Genomic DNA, 9790 nt, shown 5'->3' on the forward strand with positions numbered 1-9790 from the left:
GTTTACTATGGAGTCTTGGAAAGGTGGTGTTGCTGGTAGATGCACTAGGGAGGAACGTGAGAAATAGAGGAGAAGTCGAGTTTCATTGAAGTCGATGGAGTAAAGAAGTCAGTGGAAGTAGCATTCTTCCCTAGAGGATTTTCACGGGTTAAGTCCAGTGTTGACTGAGATGGGTTTGAGCTATGGCTCACCATTCTGCGGACTTCGTAGCTGTTCGGAAAATGGAAGCTGGTGCTATAATTGGATTGAGTAAGAGGCGTTGGCTGTTGTGGCATCGATTGAATTCTGCAGGTGAATATGGAAATGGGGTGAAGCATTGAAATAGCTGATACTAAGAAAATGGAGAAATGAAGTTTGTTGTCGCATCGATTAACAGCAGATGGAATTGCAGTGGTCGAAAGAAGAGAACTGATACCATGGGTTAGTTACTGATTGAGCTGTGCTACCGATGGAGGAAGTTCAGAAGAAACGCTTCAGAAATTGAGACGAGATTTGGACGGTCAGAAATTGGTGGTGGTAGATGGATAGAATGAAAACTGTTGCTCGGCTGGATTCGAGGAGTTGCACTTTAAATAGTAGGTCCGGGTTTGGACATGGGAGCTGAAGTTGGACTGGGCCTTGGAAATATTCCGCTAGGTCTCGATCGGAAAGTGCTGGCACTACTGGGATATAAAAAATGTTACGGGGATAGAGAAAATGAATGGGGCCGGTTTGGAGCTCTTTTGCATGAAGCCGAAACCAGAGAAGAGAAAACAAAGGGAGGCGCGGCTACGGAGCAGAGGAAATAGGGTTTGCAATTTTAAGTTTAATATCTTCCATTTCCATCTTGATTAGCTACTGAATCTCTCAATATGTTTATGGTTTTTGAGAAAGCCATGTATTGCTAGCTTTGTAGCTAGGGTTTTTGGTGAAAACTAATTTGATAATGTAGACTCATTTATGAATAATACTCATAATAATGATGATTTAAATGTCTAGTAATTTTTCTTCAATATGCTTGGTTAATAATTGCATAAATAGTTAAGTTGATCAAATATGCTTTTCGTTTGATGCGCCGTGCTTGGGTTTGGTTCTTGGACGGTGTATGCTTTAGGATTGATATTTGATTCTTTAAAACTATATTTTGGTTAGATAGCTCTATCGTTTATTTATGCTTTTAAATTGATATGCCATGCTTAGTAATATTTGATGGGACATGCTTAGCGATTGATAAATAAATCTCTAGAATTGTCAACTTAGAAGCTGAGGAAATTACAAGGGTGAAACAATTTTATGGAGTATATGTATTAGAAATGAAATATGAGTTTTGAATAATTAGGTTGGTTGAAACTAAATTCAGTTACCGACTTTCACATTGCATTGGTTAATTCTTTTTGTTTTCATCCTTTTAATTCCTTAATTCTAAAAATCCAAAAACATCATCTTTGGTTAGTCAATTAGGAATATTGGTTATTATATTTCCACCGCTCCTTGTGGGTTCGACCCGTACTTGTCGTTGTCTACATTGTAGACACCGTGCGATTGCGGTTATTATCATATAGGGTATTCCCATATCCTATCACATCACCACCTCATGCCAAGGCCGTACACTGCAGCAGGAAATTTTCGCCCGGACGAGGAGGCGCGCCCCACCATGGGAACAATACACACGGCCACACCAGGAAAAAGGAGGAAACCCTAGGAGCTAGGTTTTCACGGAAGGGAATGATAGTTACTAGCTCATGCATGCCTACTTTGCACAGTAATTGAGGCGGCCAACCTTACTACGGTATTCACGCCTAAATGTTACTACAAGTTCACGCAAAGAATATTTACGTCTGGGATTCATACCAACACAAAAGAACAATATTTTTACAAGTTCATGAAAAGGTACGCCTACATCTAAGGTTTGCACTAACACTAGAAAACAAGAAAAACAAGTTAAAGAGGAAGTGTTGGAAGACATGCCTGGGATTCGCTCGTCCGCTTTACTGTTACCACACGGCCAGAATAAAAAAAAAATATAAAGGTGTGAAATAAAAAGAGAGGCCGGCCCCCTTTTATAGGCGTGGTACTTGGGAGTTTGAATGAGGAAAGGACTTCCTATTTGAGTCAAGTAAGGAAAAGAGGCAACCGGGCCCGCGAAGACAAATCACCATGCCAAGCCGTCCGCGCATGCTTTGCCTCACCAAACCGCGCCATGCCTTGGTACCACCATGCCAATCCATCCGCGCCATTTCCTTGGCCCCGCCATGCCAAGCCGTTCGCGCCATTACCTTGGCCCCACCATGCCAAGCCGTCCGCGCCATGACTTGTCGCGCCAACACCAACAACTCGCCAAGCCAGAATCATGATGTTCCCTAACCTATCTAAGGTGATACATGGCCAGACTAAGCCGACGATCTTCATCTCACCACTTCACGGTATACACCAAAAATAGAATCTACGCAAGGCCTCCAAACATGAGGATCATAAACTCTCCTTACCTCTCGAAAAAGGTTAGTCGGACTTTCCTGACCATCTTTTCACAACCTGTCATTTCGATTTTTGTCCTCTCTTGTCACCATCTTATGCTTACCTCGCAACAATGCTCCTGTTCCGAGCTAAGCAGAGGATTTAATGTTGATGGTGGTTTTTAGCTTAGGGTCAAAATCGTAAAACTGTACATCTGGCATGACGTCACTATGACCATTAGCACATTTATTGAATCAATCAGAATGCCTACGTAAGATTTACCGGGGTACCCTTTTTTTTACATGGGTCATATTCCACTGCAGAACCCTTAACACTGACTGACATCATCTATGCCAAACCCTAATTCTCATGTTACCACGCCAAACCCTTAACCAGTCTCACCACTGATCCAATGGCAGACAATGAAAACCACGTCACCGCTCCAAGGAATGACAACCATGCCAGCCACACCACTGTGCCAATGGCATACCATGCCAGTCACATCTCCACGCCAAGGCACGCCAACCATGCCAGCCGCATCTCCGCGCCAAGGCATGCCAACAATGTCATCCGCACCACTGCGCCAATGGCATGCCATGCCAGCCGCACCTCCGCGCCAAGGCATGCGAACCATGCCAGCCGCATCTCCGTGCCAAGGCATGCCAACCATGCCAGCCACACCACATGTTCCTATGGCATGCCAACCAACTTGCTGCGCCATACCTTGCAAGGCCTTCCCTATGCGGCTACCAAAACGAAGGCGTGCGATGATCAACGTCCACCCTTCCATCTTAGATGCAAATCTTAGCCGTCCAAGGTTGCCAAAAAACGCATGGTAACCTTTGGCCCAAACCCTAGTTTTGACCACGCCAAACCGCTCCAAGGCATGCCATGCCACATGTGCCAATGGCATGCCAACCACCTTGTCGTGCCATACCATGCCGGTCTTCCCTATGTGGCTACCAAAACGAAGGTATGCGATGATCAACGGACACCCTTCCATATTAGATGCAAATCTTAGCCGTCCAAGGTCGCCAAACAACGCATGTTAACGTTTGGCCCAACGCTAAAACCCTAGTTTGGTCGCGTCTAAACCACGCCAAGGCATGCCGACCATGCCACATGTGCCAATGGCATGCCGCGCCATCCACCTTGCCGCGCCTAATACATGCCATGTCGTCCTTCCCTTCACGGCTGTCAAAACGAAGGTGTGCGACAATCAATGGCCACGTTTCCATCTTAGATGCAAATCTCAGCCGTCCAAGGTCACCAACGCATGGTAACCTTTGTCCCAAGGCCAAAACCCTAGTTTGGCCGCGCCTAAACCACGCCAAGGCATGCCGATCGTGTCACATGTGCCAATGGCATGCCGCGCCATCCACCTTGTCGCGCCTAAGCCATGCCATGCCGGCCTTCCCTTCACGGCTGCCAAAACGAAGGCGTGCAACAATCAATGGCCACCCTTCCATCTTATATGCAAATCTCAGCCGTCCAAGGTCACCAACCAACACATGGTAACCTTTGGCCCAACGCCAAAACCCAAGTTTTGGTCACGCCCAAACCGCGCCAAGGCATGCCGTCCATGCCACATGTGCCAATAGCATGCCAGCCACCTTGTCGCGCCTTACCATGCCGGCCTTCCCTATGCGGTTACCAAAACAAAGTCTTGCGACGATCAACGGACATCCTTCCATCTAAGATGAAAATATTAGCCGTCCAAGGTCGCCAACCTACGCATGGTAACCTTTGGCCCAAAACCCTAGTTTTGGTCACGCCCAAACCGCGCCAAGGCATGCCGGCCATGCCACAAGTGCCAATGGCATGCCATCCACCTTTCCGCGCCATACTATGCCGACCTTCCCTATGCGGTTACCAAAACAAAGGCTTGCGACAATCAACGGCCATCCTTCCATCTAAAATGCAAATCTTAGCCGTCCAAGGTCGCCAACCAACGCATAGTAACCTTTGTCCCAAAACCCTAGTTTTGGTCACGCCTAAACCGCGCCAAGGCATGCCGTACATGCCACATGTTCCAATGGCATGCCATCCACCTTGCCGCGCCATACCATGCCGTCCTTCCCTATGCGGTTACCAAAACAAAGGCTGTCGACGATCAACGGCCATCCTTCCATCTAAGATGCAAATCTTAGCCGTCCAAGGTCGTCAACCAACGCATGGTAACCTTTTGCCCAACGCCAAAACCTTTGTTTTGGCCACGCCCAAACCGCGCCAAGGCATGCCAGCCATGCCACATGTGTCAATGGCTTGCCGACCTTCCCTATGCGGCTACCAAAACAAAGGCTTGCGAAGATCAACGGCCACTTTTCCATATAAGATCAACGGCTACCAAAATATTAGCCGTCCAAGGTTACCAGCTAACACATGGCAACCTTTGGCCCGACGCCAAGCCCTAGTTTGGTCGCGCCTAAACAACACAAAACCATAACTTTTGGCCGCGCCTAAACTAGGTCATATTAAAGCCGTACCGTCCATGCTTTCATACCACTGGCTACCAAACGAATGGTTGCAATAATCAACGACTCCCCTTCCTCTCAAGATGCAAAATCTCGACCGTCGAAGGTCACCGACGAGCCGGCAAGTCTCCCAAGCTCAAATTTCCGAACAACAACATGCTACATGTTTTCCACGAAAACACTCGAGACATCAACACATGTCACAAACTGGGGGATGCTCATTGGGTATTGGTTTGGCGGTTCACAGCGTGCGGCGTACACTACGCCCGTTATAAGACAGTGTCATAAGGATGAGGCGGTTAGTAAATACATGGAGTAATGGTGAAACGCTTTCTTTTATGGAACATCAATTCCAGGCGTTACCGGTTACCACCTCCTCCCATTTACTCATCCTTTTTACATTTCTTACGAGACCAGAGTACGTTTCACTTCGACTTGTATAAATAGGTCTTACCTATTTCTACCGAACAACAGGTTCAGGTCAGGAGGATACAACACTCAGAAAATATTTGCTAGCTTTCCATCTGTTAGCTTCCCACTTTCTGATACAAGTCGTGAAACAGCTACTCTTCCAGAATCAACTATTCTGGTCTCAACACTCTCTGCGCTTCCCTCCCCAAAACCAACCCTTCTCCTTCACTTTGTGACCGAAGCAAGTCTGGAACGGCTGTTTCTTGGTTTAGGCCGGATTTGTACAGATTGATCTCTCGAATCTAAAGTACTCCCTTGCAGTACATTGTTTAGGGTTTAAACTCGTTTCTCACCCACACACCCGAAATTACCAAAATCAGCAGAAATCGTTTTTACCCTCAAACAACCGTATATATATATATATATATATATATATATATTGAAACCATGTACAATGATTATGCTCAATAATAGTTAACCGACGTTAGCCATATAAACGTAATAAGCTTTTCGTCAATTTTGTAAAACACTTTTATCCATATCAAGTTAGTTGCTTCCAAAAAAGATAAATGATATCAAACGGAATTCCATGGCGCTACTTAGCAATATTCTGACAAAACGAGAGTCCCCAGACCGTCATTGTACATGAACATACAATCTTCTTGCTCCTCATCTCCTTTTCCTCATAAAACTTGTAATCCTTAATCATAAAAAATATTTCCCATTGAGACACTCTATAACTTATACCTTTAAGAAACAGATATTAATCCTTGTAGGAGATCACCACTTTTGTCTTACTCTCTTCCATTTACCTTGTTATCTCGGCGATGTCATCAAGAGTGTATTGATGGATTGTTTTTCACACCGTAATCTCATTGTTCTGACTCTCCATCACCAGGCTCTTCAAACGTCCATGAGACCCTCCGGCGATACTTGTCGCCTCACTTTTGTACTACCTATGTTGGTAGGTGTACACATACACATATTTTTCTTTGTACAGATCGAACAATTTCTTCAAGCAATAAACCATACATTTTTCATAGTTCTTTTGATATAAAAATGAAACTCTCCAATTCGGATTTAAACTCGGCCTCGGATATTAAATGTACTATTAAATACCAATGATGTTGAAAATCCTTCTACTTTAACCTAGTCTCTTCATACATTTTTTTTTGCTTTTCTTCTTCTCCTCCTCTCATTGTTTCGGAGTTAGTTTCTGAAGACGCTCATCTTCTCCCTTCACACAAGTGTACCTTTCTATGGCTTTGGATTTTGGATATGACCCCTACATTTACTTCTAATATTTTATTGTATGTTTCATGCGCAAATAAAATGTTTGTCTTCCGGGAAAACTACCCCTATGGCATTCATTAGTGTTTGATCCTTATCTGTTACTATGATCCTCGGAGTTTGATAAATATGGTATATCTTTTTCAGGGTCTCTAACATCTAAATAAAACTCACATCATTCTCCTGATCCATAATTCCCCATGTAACCGTGAAAGTTTGCTTACTGGAAGTGTGGCAACCAATGTTTAACAACGACATGTTCTAGTTGTTTGTCTCATACGCACAATCTATTAACAAAACTTGACAGAAGCATTGGGCCAATTTGGTCATCTACGGATGCGCCAAGAAAATACGAACCACTTTGCCTTCCATTATCTGTTTCCTCATTATGTATTTGTGTTGATCGGCTAACCACTGAGATTGTTCCGTGACGGCTCTATCATCCCATGCCTTCCTCCTGATGGTTGTTCTTGCTTGTAAATTTTCCTCAAAACGGACAAGTTATTCTTATCATCCTCCTTAATATTCCTAAGGATGTCACTTGGTTTACATGCTTTCATCGACTTTATCGTTTCCAATTGATGAGTTTTTAGCCCACAAACGACAGTTGTTCAATTAGAGATTCCAGATCATCATGATCATGACAATAATTCCTCATTTTAGAGATCTTGTATACACCACCATTTGGTATATTGACTATAATATTAAATGGGCATTATACTTCTTTGATTTAGTTATGTAGACCTTAATCGTATTCTTAACATACAGTTTTCCCTTTGTCCGTTGACTTTCTTCCTTTCCATCTATCTCGCAAATAATTTAAAAAAAATTATGACTTGAATGACGGCCTAAAATTAACACGCATTTGATACCAGCGACCAGAGTTCGAAAATCATCATCAGCGAGGTGGGGGGATTTTTCACTTTTTTTTTCTAGCTACCTGGGCTTATAGGTAGTAAACCTCTTTGAGGTTTAAACTTTAATATAACCTTTGGGATCTAAACCTAATTTAAAAAAAGAAAGATATCTTTATACCCTTGTCTACAAACCATTGCTTCGCATTCTCTCTTTTCCATATCAAATCAGTTAATAGTGGGCTGAGGTAGCATGGACAAAGTAAATAGTTCAGACTTTAGACATAACACGTTATTATTTTTATTTTTTTATTTCTTTTGTTTGTAATAAATGTTAAAGTTTGAACGTTAACTTTAGTTTTCGAGGGAACAATTAGATCGTCACTATTTTCCGTCTTTTACACCTTGTTTACACTAAGGTTGGACGCGTCTTTCTCCGACTGGACCCTTTTGTTCTTTTATTTTTGTTTCCCCGGATGAGTATATGTAATTTCTCATTGTACTCAGATGCCACTGCAATTGAACTTCACCCCACTGCATTTGATTCCATCCCATCTCTTCTCTGACGTCCTCTTCTCTTTCAGAAGCAACCTTTAATAATCATGGCAGATAATTTCACCGGAGTTCAAAGTAAGTTTTCATTTATAATTGATGAATAGTTAGTAATTCGATGTTGTAATGTAGTTCAAATTTCATGATTCTTCATGTTAGTTTAGGGTTTTATTGTAATGCTTATTTAAAGATTGTTCTAGTAACTCTCGATGTTTGGTAATTGATTGATGTTTGCAGATTTACTATGGCTTTGTTCACGATTCTTCTTGGAAATCTTGACGTTCCATGATTGATGTGTACGGTTTTGTTGCAGTTCTTATTTTCATGATTCTTCTTGTAAATCAAGATGTTGATTGATGATTATAGTTTCTGATTGATGTGTAAGGTTTTGTTAAAGTTCTTGTTTTCATGATTCTTCTAGTAAGTATGGATGTTCCACAATTGATTGATTGGTTATAGTTTCTGATTTAGGTTAGGATTTCATTGCGGTTCTTATTTTGATGATTCTTCTTGTAAAGGTTTATGTAATATTACTTTTTAAGTACATTAAAAAAAATTAAAATAATACTCGATAATATAATAGTCTCGCTAAAATAATAAAATTTTACAGTCCCGATTCGGGCCCTTAGTGCTAAAATAATAAATTCGATAAAATTATAATATAATACATTTCAAAAATTCCCCTTAAACATTAATAGGTCCCAAATATTATATAAAATAATAATTCCATTAGAAAATAAAAAATAAATTTAATACACCTTTGAGATGAGAAGACATCCTAGTGATTTAGAAGTTTGTATTGTTTATGACTAAGTTGAATTGTAAATTGTATGTTAAATACAAAAATATTCTGTATAAAAATCTTTTTTCATGGAAATTAATAAGATTATTACTTTATAAACACATGTATGCCGTTTTAAAAATATTTCTTTTAATGTTTTTTTTTTTTATCTTTTTCTATATTTTCCACTTTTAAAAATATATTTCGGTATTTATCATAAGATACTTTATTAGTATTTTTTTAATATGAAAATTCTCGTTTTTTCCAAAGAATTTTTTAGATTAAAAATTAATATATTATTATCGATTAAGTAATATCTCTTTAAAATAATAGGATTTGAGTGGTCCCAAACCTATTATTTTATAGATGTTTTACTGTATTATAGGGTTTATTTTATTTTCTAATTTACGTGATTGTTTAACAATTTCTGTTTTAATATGAGAAAGGTTCGAGGTGGGGATTGTGATTTCTGGACTACAACACTTGGGGACTTGATGAAGCATAAGATAGAAGAAAGGCACCTGAAGAGGTAGATTGTTATTAGTAAGAAAAAAGGTGTTGAGCCTAATAGACCCAAACTAAAGGGTTCCGGTACCCTCCATGAAGAAAAATCCTACTATCTTGAGTCTGTTCAAATGTTGGGAGCTCTCCATGAGGATGGTATAGGAGAAAAACCTTCAAAACTTGTAGTTGAAGAACCAAAAGTTGTCGTTAAACAACAACCGAAGGTGGAAGTTGTAGAAGGAACTCAATACAAGGGGGAAAAGTGGTTCTCTACAGTAGAACTTACAGATGAATCTGGCCTCGATACCAAGGTGGTGGAGTGGTTGCATCAGATGGTTCCTAATTCTGTTATGGAGGTAATTTAAGCATTTTCAATCGTTGAGTTCATTTGAAAGTAGCATCGTACCTTGCAGTATATTTGCTTTGGTTACATGATCTTATGTTACGAGCAAGTAATTTCTGCATCTCATATCATAAGTGATAAAATAGCC

This window comes from Papaver somniferum, unplaced genomic scaffold (genome assembly GCF_003573695.1).
Source record: "Papaver somniferum cultivar HN1 unplaced genomic scaffold, ASM357369v1 unplaced-scaffold_19, whole genome shotgun sequence".
NCBI classification, from domain to species: Eukaryota; Viridiplantae; Streptophyta; class Magnoliopsida; order Ranunculales; family Papaveraceae; genus Papaver; species Papaver somniferum.